This window comes from Ictalurus furcatus, chromosome 17 (genome assembly GCF_023375685.1).
Source record: "Ictalurus furcatus strain D&B chromosome 17, Billie_1.0, whole genome shotgun sequence".
Lineage (NCBI taxonomy): Eukaryota > Metazoa > Chordata > Actinopteri > Siluriformes > Ictaluridae > Ictalurus > Ictalurus furcatus.
Genome location: NC_071271.1, coordinates 3,596,407 through 3,615,824, shown reverse-complemented (window position 1 = coordinate 3,615,824; position 19,418 = coordinate 3,596,407). Strand labels below are relative to the sequence as shown.

At 42.9% G+C, this 19,418-nt stretch overlaps 1 pseudogene; it reads right to left on the bottom strand.

Annotated features, from left to right (window-relative positions):
- Positions 1-13,561: 13,561 nt before the first annotated feature.
- LOC128621306 (sphingosine-1-phosphate phosphatase 2-like) lies at positions 13,562-15,955 on the bottom strand (annotated as a pseudogene).
- Positions 15,956-19,418: the final 3,463 nt, after the last annotated feature.

The following is a 19,418-nucleotide window of genomic DNA, read 5'->3' as shown; positions in this document are numbered from 1 at the left end:
TGGCAATGGTCTTGTAGCCCATTCCAGGCTTGTGTAGGTCTACAATCTTGTCTCTGACATCCTTGGAGAGCTCTTTGGTCTTGGCCATGGTGGAGCGTTTGGAATCTGATTGATTGATTGCTTCTGTGGACAGGTGTCTTTTATACAGGTAACAAGCTGAGATTAGGAGCACTCCCTTTAAGAGTGTGCTCCTAATCTCAGATCGTTACCTGTATAAAAGACACCTGGGAGCCAGAAATCTTTCTGATTGAGAGGGGGTCAAATAAATATTTCCCTCATTAAAATGCAAATCAATTTATAACATTTTTGACATGCGTTTTTCTGGATTTTCTTGTTGTTATTCTGTCTCTCACTGTTCAAATAAATCTACCATTAAAATTATAGAATGATCATTTCTTTGTCAGTGGGCAAACGTACAATATCAGCAGGGGATCAAATACTTTTTTCCCTCACTGTATTGTTCTCTTTAAAATTTAGTTTAATATCCATTATGTTCGTAATAATGATGAGCAAAATATACACCAGGACTTCATTTATCCATCTTTTAGTTAAGTTCTGTGTAAATGGTTTCTCACGTCAAAAAAAAATCACTCCAAATTTACAGAAGTTTTGTCGACAATTGTTTTCATTCTTACGTGTGAACGCTGATAAACGCCAATCAGTCGTAAATGACCAAGCACGTTCATGGCACAGCTGATTTGCATTTAGCCACGCCCACAAAACTCCAAGCTTGCAAAAAAGCAAAGCTCGCAGAGAGTTGAAAAACGACAAAACAGCGACTAAACGTTGTAAGGTAAATCTTCCACTAATGCAACTCAGCCACTGCAGCTCTTCACTAACACACACACTTCCATCTTTTATAGGGTGCCATTACTTTTGTTCTCTTGATTTACGGATTTGCTTCGGATCCATGTCTTTCAAGTCGTTAACATGAAATGAAACAGTTTCATGGAACGTATTAAAAAAATGGTGTGTATTTGAAATAAAGAAGTGATTTAAACTCGACAGCGTAATCCGTATTTAAAAAATCGCAGTGACTCGTCAACAATTGTACGATTCGAAGCCAATCATTCGAGGTTCACGTTAGTAGCAAGTAAATTTATACAAACTCGAGAGCTCTTGTTGGATACGAACGCTTTTCCTAAACTAAGAGGATTTTCACGGACACCACATTTCTTGCATAAACACTCCTACGTTCCATTTACGAATAAATTTGTTCGGATTGACAAATGAGGTCCAATGTCGATGTAAGGAATGAACGTGATGGCAAATATTTTGTTTATATTCTACTTTTTGTAAAAGTTTAAAATGGGTCATTCTAAAAGCAATGACACATAAGGGCTAATTGGGTTTCCAAATTTGGCAAACTCTTCGGCTAGCCTCAGAATGCTGAATACTTGTGGGATAAGGGATTGGATTTGTAACAGAAGTATTAATTAATTCAAACTTAAAAGGAACTGAAAAGGAAACAAAAATCTCAAGACTTTCTAAATTCGCTTAGCTAGATCTTGTTCCTTTTCTTCTCTACTTTCTATTCACTTGTAAGGAACTATTTTTACTAACACCTTTTATTTGTTGACCGCTTTTTTATGATAAAGCCCTTTATGATTAGCTTCACCTACTCTAAACTGTGAAGAACTTTAAGTTCAAGTTCTGTGGCTATATCTCAAATGCTAGAACTGTTCCAACATAGTTATTATTAGTAGTAGCTAGCTAATCGCCTGTTAGCTTAGTAACCCAAGAGTTAGCGCTCAACCACCTAAACGCTTGCAAAAAAACAATGGGAAACTTAAAACATACGACCTCTAAATACAGATAACATAGCTGTGTAGCTACATTTAGTTAACGTGGCACCATTTGTAACAAGAGTTGTTTTAGATTTTGGGGAATTTTGCTAACTAGTCTTGAATTCTAGCATTTAGGACAGAGACATGTTTGTAGATTTTACAAGGCATTGACCCAGCTCATTGGCTGATGGCGCGTCAATCACAATTGTGGGCAGGGCTGGCAGTGTAAGCACATCGTAAGTTAGGGAGAAAAATCGAGCATCCTTCGTAACTTTGCGAAGATTTTATTTAAATAGCAACAATCATCTCTCGGCACACACCCTCAGTTTTTGACTCTGTTGTTCAAGTAGTGCAACAAGAGATTCCCTTTTAATTAAAACTCTCACCTGTGGGAATTCTAGCAAGAGCCATTTCATATGAAAACATACCTCAGACCCCTGGCTTTCTAAGCGCTAATATTGACCGTTTCATTTATAACATTTCATTTTTCACAGTCGCCTCACAGGAATTCGTGAATTGTGAGGTCATAGCGTGGAGGACCTGTTGTTCTCACAAACCAAATCCGTTCATTCATTTCAAATTCAACCGCTTCAATTACACAGCAGCTAGCTGCGCTCCCTCACTAGCTTTGCATTTGCTAACAGGAAGTGAGGTCTCACTACGTTTTTGTATTTCAAAGCTTTTTCACAGGCCTGCTGTATGCAAAGATTCCTGACTAGTTTGTAAGATTTTTGTCGCAAGTTTCACCGTTAGCTTACAGTTTACCTTTTAGCGCTTTTAGAGTCAGGCATTACGTATACATATCTGCTAGCTTGTTAGCCCAAACTGAATGAGGTGCTAATAAAGTTCAGGAAACCACCCACTTAGTAAAGGACTGTGGGTAATCTACACATGTGCATTAGCTCTATTACCTATTAGCGTATTAAAAAGCTTTACAACAAAGAGGTAAGATGTTTAAAGTTTTGTTCAATTAGGCATTAAAATTGATATTTGATTATAAGTTAAAATTAACATAAAATGTAAGTGTACAAAAAGTGACTGATAAGTTAACAGCCTAATTAGACTGTTAGAAGGTTAGCTTGTTAGCATAAGCTAAACATTAATAAGTCAGAACAGATAGTTTTCATGTTTTCCAAATAATTATAAGACCTAATAGTAATTAAACTTTCAGTCTTTAAATTTTCGCATAGCGAAATTACGCTTTTAAAAAATTAAAAAAAATCCTAAACAGTAAAACGAAATCCTTAAATCGGGCTATGGCGGAATGTAGTTTTTTTTGACTGCACTAATAGTTCGTAAACACCACACAGGAAGTAGGAAAAGAATTACAATTCCCATCTGCCCTGGCTGTCACACGCTAATAGCACCAGATGCTTTCCGTTGCCCTAATGAATGATTCTATCTGCAAAAAGACCAAATACAACGAAAGGTAAGTTATTATTATTAGTTTTTTTTTTGCAGTTTATAAGTCTGTAATTTTATTTCCCTGCTTTAAGACCTTATTTATAATTTAATCGCAATATTAAAGTAATTATGTTACCGGACTTTACTAGCCAGAGTTAGCACTCACTTTAACCAATCTAGCACATTAGTAGGCACAGTAAGTTAATAAAACGAAGCTAATATATTAAATATGCTTCAGTAGTTGGAATGTCATGTGAATGTTTAGTGTTATAGCGACTTCTTTAACTAGCTTCACCACGTAACAGATAGTTAGGTTATAAATAGCAGTGTCAGGCTTCCTAAATAGTTATCGATCTGAGCGCTGGGTTGAGTTTAACGCCTCTGAAATCGAGGACAGGGTGGACAGTAGTCTGGACCAAGCCCAGCTCATTAGTTAAAGTTATTAGTTTGTTATTAATCTGTAAAGCGCTTAGCGGTGGTGTGATGCGCTTCGATGCTGTAACTACAGCGCGCTCCTTTTAATCTGCGTCTTTAAACACCGCAGCTGAGCTGTGATCTGTCTGTAGAACAGGTTTTCACTCAGCAGAGTTATTAGCATGCACGGATATTGTTATTTTCTTACTCAGAATATCATTAGGGACTGAAAATCTCAATATATTAACATTTTCTTTAGATGTAACATGCCACGAAGGATCAGCTCCCTCACAGATGCCATGCATCATATAACTGCAAAGAGTGACAAGACATCAAAGCTAGATGTGAAATACATCAGTCCAGAGAAAGTTAAGTTTTAGCAGTGTGTATTGATTGTTAGATCCCCATCTCACTGATTTTTCCCCCGAAGGATCTCTTGACTTGGGAAAAATATTAATCATAAAACGGAGGCCAATGCGTATTATAATCATGCACTATTGTAGATTTAGGATGCCTAAATAAATAGTTTAACACAATGTAATTCTTTATTTTTTGACAGGCCGTGGTGTCTTCGCTTTAGCTTCATTTTCCAAAAGTGATTTTGTGGCTCAGTGCAGGGGAGAAATGATTGATTTCACTGAGTCTCGGAGAAGAAGAAGACTCTACCTCAATGCATGTGTTGTATTTATGTTTGATTGGTGGAAGGGAAAAACATGGGGGTTGTTACGCCACGGCGAACTCGCGGTTGCAGTTCACAGCGTGTAGTGCCACCCACGGAGGGGGCGGATGAGAACTACACTTCCCAGCCATGCCCGCGCTCAAGTTCGCCGGAGTTTTAATTACAAACACCTGTACCAGATCAAAGGTTATAAAAGAGATGCGTTAACATCAGCGGCTTGCGAAGTAAACGCTCAGCAGCCTCGTCTCCGTCGTGTACCAAGCCGTATTTCCTGATCCGCCATTCTGGTTTCACCTTTTGCGTGTTTATCGACTACGATTCTGCCTAATCCCAGTTACACCTGTTTGCCCTATCTACTGACCTTGATTTCCATCGTACTCTGTTTTCCATCAACCTCACGCACTCTGGACTGTCCTTCCGTGTTTGTCTCCGCAGAGGAATCGTAACAGATTACTTCGCCCAATATGGAGACAGTGGACTCTCCGGAGTGGCAGCAGCACATCCTGGAGCAGAACCGCGCGTTAGCGGTGCATCGGGATGAGATTTCAAGTTTGCACGCGGAGGTTTCTCGTTTGAGCGCTTCCGTATCTCCGTTCACGGTACCCTCTGCTCCAACGATGCATCTGCCGCCGGCTGCCTCAGGGTATGTTCAGTACATGCAAGCTGCGCACTTTCAGGCGCTGGCTGCGCACATTCCGGCCGCGCCGGCAGCGCACAATCCACCTCTGCCTACACCAGAGAGATATGCTGGGGAGCCGGAGGGATGTAAGGGCTTCCTGCTACAGTGTAGGCTGTTTTTTGAGAGCCACCCGGACATGCCGGAGGTTCATAAGCTGACCCACTTTATGGAGCTTCTCTTCGGGCCAGCCCTGGCATGGGCTATGGTGGAGTGGGAGCGAGGAGGCGATGTCAGACCCTCACTAACGGACCTCCTCGCCCATTTCCAGCGCGCCTTCGACCATTACCCCAATGGCTGGGAGACCGGCCAAGATCTCCTGCATATCAGACAAGGCTCCCGCACTGCAAGGGAATATGCGCTGGAATTCCGCACCAATCGCTGCCCGGAGCGGATGGAATGAGCCGGCACTTAAGACCGCATTTCGCCAGGGGCTAAATCTGGAACTATTGAAGGAGTTAGCCTGTCGGGGCGAGCAGCTCACCTTCGATGACCTCGTTGACCTCGCCTTACGGCTGGACCGGCTACACCGTACAAACCGCCCCACGCTGTGTGGACCATTGCCAACAGAGATGGTTCCTCCAGCCGAACCCATGCAGCTCGGGCGTGCTCGGACCCGCGAGGAGGAGAACGGCAGAAGACGTCGTGAGTCAAGGTGCTTCTATTGCGGCGAGGGCACTCACGTCATTCGTCAGTGCCCCCACAGGAGACCTCGAACAACTGAGAGGAGCACGGACAACCAAGCGCACCGGTATCGGGTGAGCCCATTCCAGTCACACGTTTCACATGTATTTGTATTACCCATTGTGCTCGAGCACTCAGGCTGTTTTTTTGTCCTTTCAGCACTAGTCGACTCCGGAGTGGCCGAGAATTTCATAGATGAGAGTACGGCGCGAGATCTCTGCCTCCCCATACACCCCTTGCTCCACCCTCGTGAGGTCCAATCTATCGACCGATCCCCCATAGGAGGGGGAATTATATCCCATAGTACGCAAGCAATCCATGTCCAAATCAGTGCCTTCCACCACAAGACCATCGTCCTTTACATCACGCTCTCTACTAGACATCCCTTTATTCTCAGTCTACCCTGGCTAGCACTTCACAACCCTCAGGTCTCGTGGACGGACAAACAAATTACCCAGCTTACACAATTGTCTGAGGGGTCCCACGGTTCCAGTGGCAACAACGACTGTGGAGAGTCCCCTGTCCTATGTCCCGGTCAAGGTCCCTTCTGAATATCGCGACCTTCACGAGGTGTTCAGTAAGGAGAGATCAAGTTGTTTACCACCTCACAGACCCTACGACTGCGCCATCGACCTTCTATCCGGGGCCAGTCCACCTCGGGGCCGTCTGTACCAGCTCTCCCAAGCCGAACAGCGAGCCATGGAGGAATACATTCAGGAGGCTCTCCAGCGGGGGTATATTCGACCCTCCGTGTCCCCCGCATCGGCTGGCTTCTTCTTTGTTGAGAAGAAAGGAGGGGGCCTTCGGCCATGTATCGACTATCGGGGCCTCAACCAAGTGACAGTAAAGTACCGGTATCCCCTGCCTCTCGTCCCCTCAGCCCTGGAACAGTTACGGTCCGCGACCATCTTCACGAAGCTGGACCTGCGCAGCGTGTACAACTTGATCCGCATTAGGGAGGGGGACGAGTGGAAAACAGCCTTTAGCACCACCTCCGGACACTAGGAATACTTGGTTATGCCGTATGGGCTCGGTAACGCTCCCTCAGTGTTCCAGAATCTGATCAATGACGTCCTGAGGGACATGCTGGGGAGGTACGTTGTCGCTTACATTGACGACATATTGGTGTACTCAACGTCTCTAGAGGAACACATCACGCATGTTCGGCAGGTATTGCGTCACCTGCTGCAACACCAGCTCTATGTAAAGGCAGAGAAGGGCGAGTTCCACCGACACACAATATCATTCCTAGGGTATGTCATTAGCCCGAAAGGGATCGCCATGGATCAGCGCAAAACTCAAGCAGTCGTGGAATGGCCTGCTCCCAGAACCGTTAGAGAGCTGCAACGTTTCCTTGGCTTCGCAAACTTCTATCGGTGATTCATTCGGGACTTTAGTAAGATTGCACAACCTCTGACATCCATCCTAAGGGGTAAGCCCAGGCGACTCCATTGGACCCCAATCGCCCAGGAGGCTCTGGAGAAACTTAAAAGGGCCTTCACTACAGCCCCCATCCTCAGACATCCGGATTCTTCCAGACCGTTCGTCGTAGAGGTTGATGCGTCTGAGGCGGGAGTGGGGGCCGTTCTGTCAGAACGGGGAGAAGCCCAAGCTGCATCCCATGGCATTCTTTTCACGGAAGTTGTCGCCAGCCGAACGCAATTACGATGTGGGGAACCGAGAACTCCTGGCTGTTAAACTGGCCCTGGAGGAGTGCAGACACTGGCTGGAGGGAGCCGCACACCCCTTTATTATCTACACAGACCACAAAAATCTCAAATATCTGAGGACTGCCAAACGTCCCACGCCCCGCCAAGCTCATTGGTCCCTGTTCTTCTCCAGGTTCCAGTTTACTCTGTCTTATAGGCTCGGAACTAAGAACACTAAGGCTGACGCACTGTCCCGTATCCACACTTCAGAGGGTCGAGTGGACCAGGAGGGGTATATCTTACCCCCTGCCAGTATCGTTGGTGCCGTGGAGTGGACCCTAGATCATGCCCAGGTCACGAGTCCCAACAGCCTGTCCTCCTGAGAAACAGTTTGTATCGAAAAGGTACCGCCTGGAACTCATTACCTGGGCCCACACGACACCAGCGACCGGTCATCCGTGGGCCCGTCACACCTACCAACTGCTGGCTGAGAAGTATTGGTGGCCCCACATGCCTAGGGATGTACGGCGAATCATATCTTCGTGCTCCTCGTGTGCGCAGTCCAAGGTGCGACGCGCTCTGCCTGCCGGGAGGTTGGTACCACTACCCACGCCTGACCGTCTGTGGTCCCACCTGTCCCTAGATTTCATAACGGACTTGCCGGAATCGCAGGGTAACACCGTTATACTGGTGATCATTGACCGGTTTTCGACATCCCTGCGTCTCATTCCACTACCGGCCATCCTATCCGCCTTTACCACGGCTGAGCTCCTCTTCCAACGTGTGTTCCGATACTTTGGCATACCAGAGGAGATTGTAAGCGACAGGGGTCCACAGTTCACGTCTCGCGTATGGGCCAGCTTCATGGAGAAGATGGGAGTCACCGTTAACCTTATGTCGGGGTACCATCCCCAGGCCAACGGACAGGCAGAACAGGCCAACCAAGAGGTCGTATGACTCCTTCGAACCTTCTGTTCCTCCAATCCGGGAGATTGGAGCCAGTTCCTACCGTAGGTGGAGTATGCACAGAATTTGCTGTGGCATTCCGCCACCCAGCTCACCCCATTTCAATGCGTTTTGGGCTACCAACCACCATTGTTCCCCTGGAATGTCTCCCCCACCGACTCACCAGCAGTAGATGAATGGTTTCGCTGGAGAGAACAGGTTTGGGAAAGCACCCACCAACAGTTCGCGCAGGCCTCCCGCACTGCCAAACGAAAGGCAGACCGGCGCCGGAGGGAGCACCCCGGGTATCAACCCGGAGATAGGGTGTGGCTTTCTACAAAAGATCTAAAGTCAACCCTTCCTGGCAAGAAGCTCCAACCAAAGTATATCGGCCCCTTCCGAGTCCTGAAACAAATTAACGAAGTCACATATTGTCTGGACCTACCAAAGCACAGCCGCATTGCCCCGTTGTTTCATGTCTCCCTCCTCAAACCAGTGATACCGGGCCCCTTGGCCACGGCGGTGCCGGAAGACTCCCCACCAGCCCCGCTAGAAATTGAAGGCCGCCCGGCCTACCGCATCCGCGACATCATGAACTCCAGACGTAGAAGGGGAAGGCTCGAATATCTGGTAGACTGGGAGGGGTATGGACCAGAGGAGCAGTGCTGGGTCCTAGCCCAGGGCATTCTGGACGCAAATCTGCGTAGAGACTTCCACGCGGCACACCCAGACAGACCAGGCCCCCGGAGGAGAGGGAGGCCTCGGAGGATTCGGCTCCCGGAGTGAGCCCTTTGAGGGGGGGCTCTGTTACGCCACAGCGAACTCGTGGCTGCAGTTCACAGCGTGTAGTGCCGCCCACGGAGGGGGCAGACGAGAACTACACTTCCCAGCCATGTCCGCACTCAAGTTCGCCGGAGTTTTGATTACAAACACCTGTACCAGATCAAAGGTTATAAAAGGGATTGCAAAGTAAACGCTCAGCAGCCTCGTCTCTGTCATGTACCAAGCTGTATTTCCTGATCCGCCATTCTGGTTTCACCTTTTGCATGTTTATCGACTACGATTCTGCCTAATCCCAGTTACACCTGTTTGCCCGATCTACTGACCTTGATTTCCGTCGTACTCCGTTTTCCATCAACTTCACGCACTCTGGACTGTCCTTCTGCGTTTGTTTCCGCAGAGGAATCGTAACGGGGTAAGCTGATCATTTCATTCAAAGATTGTACCATCCAGATTACATGTAGAATTAAATGATCCATAGAATTAACCTGCATAAAAAATGACAATGTCTGCATAGTTTTTCTTCAAAGTGTAATTTCATTGTACTTGAAAATTGCAATTGTAAAGTATTTGTGCACTTAAACATTTACATCTGACCGTTAACAAGAAAAATTCTGTGCGGAGCTATCATATTCGTAGAATTTGATGTCGAACGATCGGTCACTGAATACTTTTCTCTTACTCTCGTTGTGTATTAAGTATTGATGCTTCAAAAGAAGACGGATCTTTTGATAGGCTGGTTAATGATGACCACAAGCACAAGCCAAATTGCAGAATGAAGAAGATTGAAGTGGATGGAAGCCCACATCTTTGTCGGTTTGCTTTAACAGACTTTAAAGAAGGAGATGAAATTACCTACAATTACGGAGTAACAGACTGGCCTTGGCGTAGCAAGGTATGCAGGGTATCTCCCTCTCTGTTTTCACAATTTAAAAATTATTCAAAAATAAACATTGTCTTATCTGGCAGTGTTGTTGCACAACAAATGTTGTGCTTGTGTATTAACAATAAAATTAGTCATTATTGTTCATCTAGTCTGCTTCAGGTATTTTACTGCCACGTTTAAGCATTAACTACAAAACAATGTGTCATTCTGAGTGCATTGTAATTATCCCAAAGTCTTCCAAAGTATCTCATTTCTAAGCCTGAAATCATAAACTTAATTCCTATAGTGAAATAATTATTGTTTTTGTCGTATTGAACAGCATATTTGCTTTCTGTTGCATATTCCTCTTTTAGATTGCACTAAGTTTTCCAAATGTCTATTAAATATGCAGATTATGGAGGAGGACACTGCTGAGAGCAATGGCCAGGAGAAACAGCAGCCATCACAGTCTACACCTTTTCTGGATCATAACACTGCTAGCGGTTCATCAGCGACTGAACAGGTACATCTCCTCAATCATAGTAGTGGTGTTTGTTAGAGCATTGTCTTCATTTGATCTACTTTACCACATGCTGACTGGGTCAAAGATCTCTAATTGTGATTTAAATACATCTCCAGTGTACATGACAACAAAAGTAGAGTAGAAAGGTATTACTTGAGTGACATTTCACGTGTCAAGACACTGTCCTTTATTTCAAATCTTGTCTGTTAATAGTTACTATACGCAGTCCCCACAAAGCATGTTTTACTCAGGTGTGTGTGAGAGAGTCTTGTGATAGCTGAGTAGATATGTGAATTTAGAACAGTGTCCCTACAGGTCATTTAAACCTGAACTGTGTTAAAGGTCCCCTGAAAGTACGTTTTGACTGAGATGTGTAATGCTTAAATATGGCAGTAAATTAGCTTTAACTACAAAACAATGTGTCGTTCTGAATGCATCGTAATTATCCCGAAGTCTTCCAAAGTATCCCATATCTAACCAATGGCCAGGAGAAACAGGAGCCATCTCAGTCTATACCTTTTCTGGATCATAAATATCAGAATTGTGTAGTTTGCTGGCACTTTTAATCCTGCCCTTCAATCACACCCCTCCATAATTTCCAACATAAGCATCCCCTGGGACTTAGTAGGTTCCCTACTGCATCTTCTCCAAGAAGACTGAGTACTCTTAGTTACTATTTGGTACATATGCACAAACAGCAGTCAGAGTTTTCATTATTGAGACTTGAAATGTAAGTTCCAGTCTGTAAGTTGCCAGACAATAACTGCTGCTGGGTGTAAGGATGTGTGTTTGCTATGTAACTAATGTTTATTCTTACATTTAGGTAAAACATCTACTCTGAAAAAGAGGAAGGCTTGGGAAGTAAATGAGGTCCATGCAGTGGAGAGACATATGAAGACCTTCATCATGTCATGCCGTGTCCCAGGGAAGTTGGCATATGAAAACTGCATTAGATCTGAGTCTTTATATCTTAAAGATTGAGACCGGCAAAATGTCAAATTCTATGTCTACAACTACATTGTAGCTTACAAGAGAGATATGAACAAAGATTAAATAACACTTTGATAGTAACACTTTACATCTATATTACAGATACTATACATCATAACATCTGTAGTAATGCTTTAATAAGAAGTTACATTACATCTCTAGCCTTTTACTTTGTAACGAACCACTCAGCATTTACTTCATAATAAACTAATCAGGAACAAATCAGGCATTTAAAATATCCATTAGAGTCTTTACCTACACCGTTATATTGAATTAGATCAAATTTGTTTGGGCCGCCTTCTTCCAGTGGGTCCTTATGCAGTTGGCTGACAAGTTCATGAGTAAGCCTATTGGGCAATAAAAGCTTCAGTGTGCTACCCATTTACATCTTTAGACTGCCTGGAATCAAAATTAGCTACCTCAACATATATTATTAAGTTGTTACTGTCACTTTTTAGCTTAGTCAGTTAAGTGGATATAGAATAAAGAAAACAAATGTGTTTATGACATTTGGGATTCTGTCTTTTGCATCACTGTGTTTGGCTAGTATCTTTATTTTTCTCAATATGTTTAACTTTGAGCTGGCTATATGTAGTAAGCAGAAGTGTTATGTCAAACTTAAATGAGTCCAAGTTCATTCATGGCACATGTGAGCTTAGTGGTTGTGCGCTTTAATGGGCAAATATTTGTTGACTTTTACAGTAAAGAAGCTCAAGACTCAAGTGTCTTTATAATGTTGAATAGACAGGGTTTTTTCATCTGACTGACAATTTTTCACTTGATTAGAGATCCAGACCAATAAACAAATCCTTCATGTAGCTAAAATATCAAAAGGATGCGTTTCTTTGTCATTTTGACTTGCCAAAATGACTGGGGATAATGTTAATTTGTGATGCATGCCTGTGATAAATAAGTGAGGTTCAGTACAGCAAGCACCTCTACTTTCTATTCCTCAAAAAAAATTGTATACTTTGGAGCAGGAAATGAAAAGCTTCTTAGAATTATATCCTCAAAACTAATAATAGCACTGGTACCACCTTCCTTAACAAGTTCCTAGGTTTCTCAAAGGGTTCCTCTGTTGGAAATAGAAAGCTCCAAAAAATATAGTCTGTTATCTATTATGTACAGAAATTGAAATTTCTGTAAGAGAGCTTTTTGATAACCAAACTTTCACTGATTGCATATTTCACAAATAAGTCTAAGAGTCCTTGGTATAAACAATTAAGAACAATTCTTCAATATTATTTCATGAGAAGCTTAAACCTTCAAATAGAGAAAATACTCATCATAGCTGCTTTACAGACAGCCTTCTAAATTAGACGTACTTAGTTTGTAATTTTGTATAAATTATTATAGAGTTAAATTGACAACTTTTGTTTTTTAAAACCATGTCCCCTTGTTATATAAACTACCTGATCTGTGTGTATGCAAATTAACTATCTAGTGATGTCCCCAATACAACATGAAAACCAGCTAATTTGCTGTGTATGCAAATTAGGTCCCCATTAATGATGAGTTCTTGTTATGTCCCCATTAGGTGTGAAAAAACCAAGCACAGAAATTGTGTGATTTAAATCCAGAATTTGAGATGATGTTTGTGTTCTCAGGCTTGAATTATACATGCCTGATTTTTTTTCACATCTGTAGGACCTCAGGAAAGTGGTGTCCCCATAACACATGGGTGGGACTACTGACCCCAGAATGTTATAATTACAAGAATGTGTGTGTGTGTGTGTATATGTGTGTGTGCATGTGTAGTAAGCTGTAGGCTGCAAAGGTCTGAGTGCTGCTAAATAAGATCATACATCTGTAGGTGTGTTTTTTCCACATCAATCACAAGCATTTATAAGCGACATTGTGTGTGTGTGTGTGTGTGTGTGTGTGTGGGTAGATGCTTAGTAACCATGTCACATGGTGTACTTGGGTGTGTTTTGTAGACTTTGATGAGTCATCATGTGTTTAAGGGTTAAAGATTATCGGCCATAAAGTAAACCAAAACAAACAGACAAATTACAAAAAATAATGTAATAAAAGGAAGGAGATGTTCTTCAATCGCTCGTTTATTCATTCTCTAACAAAGTCATAAACCTGCTTTTATAGCCTAAATCTCAGAGTATAAACTGTGTAAAAAAATAACATTGATTGTGATCGCATCAATCTGAATTAAACTACACAACTAAACACACCGTAAATGTAAACGCACTAATTCTGTGACTGTGTCTCAAACAGAACTACACAGTGAACAGTGCATGTGATTTGGGACATGTATACAGCGGACCGACGACGGTGATGCAATTGTGACAAATTGTTCTGTGATTCGGCCAGTTTGTTAGCGGTAACAGTGTGCTGTATTTGGAACACAGTGTTAGAGATGCTAGAAATCAAGCCTAGACAGTGTTCTTGCTAGAATTTCAGCCATTTTGTCTCTCTGTTCCAATGAGCATAGAGCTTTTCATTTAGAGTAGCATTGACCAAGAGAATGTGTGTATTACCCATAATGCACTGTGATACATCAGTTCTAACCTTGGAATTTAAAGTCGGCTAGGTCTGTAACATATCCAGAGGAAACATCCTTTTGTCCCTCTGTGTCAGGCTTTAGTAGGATGGGTTGATTTAAATTTCATCTTGCATGCCGCTATTTTGCTAGCTTTGTACGCTGGGGAAATGTCATGCTTTTTATTTTGGTTGGGTGGGGGGCACTTGTTTCAATGCTGCCATATTGTGATAACATTAGCGTTAGCAAAGTCACAGCAGCCCTACCAGCGTGAAAACCCGACACACCACCACGCTGTTGACCAATCCGATCGCCATATACATGCTGAACTTCGACGGCACTTCGATCTCTTTCCTCCTGCAAGCACTAATGTCATTAAGTGCTACACCGTAGTGCCAGCACAGCAGCCTCAGTGCGATCCACTTCATTACCTGCTGGGTCAGCACCAGAATCGAAAGCCCCAAGCAGAACCGCACAACTCCAAGGATAAAGATCAATGGGGTCATAGGAGGTAGGGTCACCGGGAACGGCCCTGAGGGTTCGAAAGTCACACCGAGCCACTGATTGAGCCAGTAACTGACAGAACATCCAGCACTACAGCCCAAAATTTTAGTGGTGTCCCCCCGCGTAGCGCTGTAGTGCTTCAGCTCGGGTATTTGTAGCACAGTATGAGTGCACAGGATGGCACTGTAGTCAGTGCCATCTCACTGGCAGAACCAGTGAGATGGCAGGGGACAGCGGGCTGTTGAGCTGGAAGAAGTCCAAACTGTCCCATTGTGGGTAGGACGCAATCAGAACAAGGGCGGATATGAGAGTCCCACAGATCACATCCTGAGAGGAGGAAAAGAGTGATAAGTTGATTAAAATGGAACTCTGTCATTTTAAGACCACTCTGTAGTGCACACTCGGTTTCTACACTCTCTGTCCAGTGTTCTAATGGCTTGCTAACTAGCTAGAGTGTTTCTAATCTTTTAAATTATCTACAGTCATATCAGTTTGCTAACTAGCTAGAGTGTTGCTAAACTTTTAATTATTTAGAGTCATATAAATTTACTAACTAGCTAGAGACATGAACAATTAGCTTGATAACTAGTTGGGTTACTAACGTGCTACCTATCTAGGTTAAAAAAATTATATTATATTAAATTATATTGCCTTGCTAATCAGCTAGCAACGCAACTAGCTCGTTTGCTAACATGCTAAGCTTTAAGCTATGTAAAATAAATAAATAAATAAGTCATCTAGCATGGTAACTAGATGTTTTGCTAACTATCCACCCGTACAAAGATGTAGCATCCAATTATGTAGCGTACTGACTAGCTAAATTGTTGATCTTTAAATGTCATATTAGCTTAACTACCTAGAGTAGACAGGTAGCATGGCAACTGGGTCATATCGCAGCAGTGCCTTCTAGGTAAGTTGTGTTTCTGACACAGTGAAGTTGATTTCATCCTTCATCTTTATACTCTACTCGACAGAACAGCACTTAAGATGGCAGTCAAGGGAGCTCAACCAAGGGGAAGTGGACAAGTGCACATTAAAAACAGGATTATAACAGAGGCAGTGTGAACTGTCTGATTCAAATAATTGACAGACCAGCTTTTTATAGCCTCTCTGTCTCCACACACACACACACACATACACACACTCACCAGGGCTGAGTGCATGCCAGTATAAAGGCGAGTGAGACTCACGAGGGCTGAAAGAACCACGGCTGTGACCAAACCGACCTCAAACTGAAACTAAAGCAAACACACACACACCAAACACATTAGCATTACCATACACAGACTGTCAAAACATTTCTTTACACAGATTTTCTCTCTCTCTCTCTCTCACACACACACACACATACATACATATGTGTGTGTGTGTGTGTGTGTGTGTAAACCTTCACCCTCTCCGGTGCACTCAGCAACAATGTGAAGGTGATGGCTGTGGCAGCCATGGCGTGAGTTGAAGGCATGTCAAACTCGATACGATGTTCCAGTTTCACCACAGGGGGGGACGAGGGATGAGGGAGCTTCAGCATATCCTTCATCACCTCTCCTATATACATCACCACCTGTATACATAGAGAGTAGTAATCACCTGTCCTATATACATCACCACCTGTATATATAGAGAGAGTAATAATCACCTGTCCTATTATACATCACCACCTGTATATAGATATAGTAATAATCACCTGTCCTATGTACATCACCACCTGTATATAGATATAGTAATAATCACCTGTCCTATTATACATCACCACCTATATATACATAGAGAGAGTAATAATCACCTGTCCTATTATACATCACCACCTGTAAATATGGAGAGTAATAATCGCCTGTCTTCTTATACATCACCACCTGTATATACAGAGTAATAATTACCTGTCCTATATACATCACCACCTGTATATCGATATAGTAATAATCACCTGTCCTATTATACATCAACACCTGTATGTATAGAGTAATAATCACCTGTCCTATATACACCACCGGTATATATAGAGAGTAATAATCACCTGAAATATTATACATCACCACCAGTATATATAGAGAGAGTAATAATCACCTGTCCTATTATACATCACCACCTGTATATAGAGAGAGTAATAGTCACCTGTCCTATTATACATCACCACCTGTATTTAGATAGTAATAATCACCTGTCCTATTATACATCACCACCTGTATATATAGAGATTATAGTAATCACCTGTTCTATTATACATCACCTGTGCATAAATATATAGAAATAGTAATAATCACCTGTCCTATTAGACATCACCACCTGTACATATACAGTAATATCACAAAAGTGAGTACACCCCTCACATTTTTGTAAATATTTGATTATATCTTTTCATGTGACAACACTGAAGAAAGGACACTTTGCTACAATGTAAAGTAGTGAGTGTACAGCTTGTGTAACTGTGTAAATGTGCTGTCCCCTCAAAATAACTCAACACACAGCCATTAATGTCTAAACTGCTGGCAACAAAAGTGAGTACACCCCTAAGTGAAAATATCCAAATTGGGCCCAATTAGCCATTTTCCCTCCCCGGTGTCATGTGACTTGCTAGTGTTACAAGGTCTCAGGTGTGAATGGGGATCAGGTGTGTTAAATTTGGTGTCATTGCTCTCACACTCCCTCATACTAGTCACTGGAAGTTCAACATGGCACCTCATGGCAAAGAACTCTCTAAGGAGCTGAAAAAAGAATTGTTGCTCTACAAAAAGATGGCCTAGGCTATAAGAAGATTGCCAAGAGCCTGACACTGAGCTGCAGCACGGTGGTCAAGACCATACAGCGGTTTAACAGGACAGGTTCCACTCAGAACAGGCCTTGCCACGGTCGACCAAAGAAGTTGAGTGCACATGCTCAGCATCATATCCAGAGGTTGTCTTTGGGAAATAGACGTATGAGTGCTTCCAGCATTGCTGCAGAGGTTGAAGGGGTGGGGGGTCAGCCTGTCAGTGCTCAGACCATACGCTGCATACTGCGTCAAATTGGTCTGCATAGCTGTCGTCCCAGAAGGAAGCCTCTTCTAAAGATGATGCACAAGAAAGCCCACAAACAGTTTGCTGAAGACAAGCAGACTAAGGACATGGATTACTGGAACCATGTCCTGTGGTCTGATGAGACCAAGATAAACTTATTTGGTTCAGATGGTGTCAAGCGTGTGGTGGCAACCAGGTGAGGAGTACAAAGACAAGTGTGTCTTGCCTACAGTCAAGCATGGTGGTGGGAGTGTCATTGTCTGGGGCTGCATGAGTGCTGCCGGCACTGGGGAGCTACAGTTCATTGAGGGAACCATGAATGCCAACATGTACTGTGACATACTGAAACAGAGCATGATCAGTATGCAGTATTCCAGCATGATAACGACCCCAAACACACCTCCAAGACGACCACTGCCTTGCTAAAGAAGCTGAGGGTGAAGGTGATGGACTGGCCAAGCATGTCTCCAGACCTAAACCCTATTGAGCATCTGTGGGGCATCCTCAAACGGAAGATGGAGGAGCACAAGGTCTCTAACATCCACCAGCTCCGTGATGTCGTCATGGAGGAGTGGAAGAGGACTCCAGTGGCAACCTGTGAAGCTCTGGTGAACTCAATGCCCAAGAAGGTTAAGGCAGTGCTGGAAAATAATGGTGGCCACACAAAATATTGACACTTTGGGCCCAATTTGGACATTTTCACTTAGGGGTGTACTCACTTTTGTTGCCAGCGGTTTAGACATTAATGGCTGTGTGTTGAGTTATTTTGAGGGGACAGCAAATTTACACTGTTATACAAGCTGTACACTCACTACTTTACATTGTAGCAAAGTGTCATTTCTTCAGTGTTGTCACATGAAAAGATATCATCAAATATTTAGAAAAATGTGAGGGTGTACTCACTTTTGTGAGATACTGTGTGTGTGATTGATATATATATATATATGAGAGAGAGAGAGAAAGAGAGTAATAATCACCTGTCCTATTATACATCACCACCTGTGTGTATATAGAGAGAGAGTAATAATCACCTGTCCTATATTGTGTGTATATTAGTATAAATTTATTGTGTTTATTTGCTTTGTATTTTTATATTAAATCTGTGTTTCTGTCTCTCACAGCCCACATGTTGATGAGGCGGCGGCACAGGAAGGGATCCAGGTTCCAGTGGATGAAGGGCAGAAAGGAGATGTAGAACACTTCATTTCCCAGAGTGGCAGATGCCACAAAGAGGTAGTACAGTGGCCAGTTTCTCACCTCGTACTGAGAACTCCAGACCTGGAGAGAGAGAATCACATAGTTAATGAATTGACTTGAACTCAAGGCTCAAGGGTGCACTCTTATATCTTACACCTGGAAATGTGGATCTAGTGTATCTTTAAAAAAAAATCATTCAGGGTATATAAATGAGTTTCGTGTAAAGGCTTAAAGGTCAAGCATGTATTTGTCTATTTTTCGTTCGTGTAGTGGAGGTGGTTTTACTTGTTCCACATGTCATCACATTTCACTCACGTGTCTTGTCTTGATGTCTGTATAGCTAACCTGTACACTTGTCAGTCGCCCAATGTGAGCTCAAACGTGACCCAACTCGTAAAGCGGGAAAATCCAGTACTACCACAGCTATTTCTCAATTCAGCTCACCTGGATAGGTTTGTTTTATTTGTTATTTTGATGGACTGATTTCACCGACTATAAAACTTCACTAACTGTTCTCAGCTATAGCTGCCATGTTCTTTCTCAGAACACGTGATTAACCTATGATTAATACTTTACGAAATGTTTGCGGCTCACAAGTCAAAATATGAAATAAGTTCATTTCTCAATCATACCTTCACAAAATCATGAAAATGTCCTTAATTAATGGCAACATTAGCAAAGTTTGACCGGGAAAAATACTAGGCTTATAGGTCTCAGCATTAGCTGCCATGTTCTTTCTCACAGAAATACACGATTAAACTACGATTAGGTTTATTAACTTATATGATTAGATATTTCAAATCACATAAATAATCATTTGATATCTCAGTTATC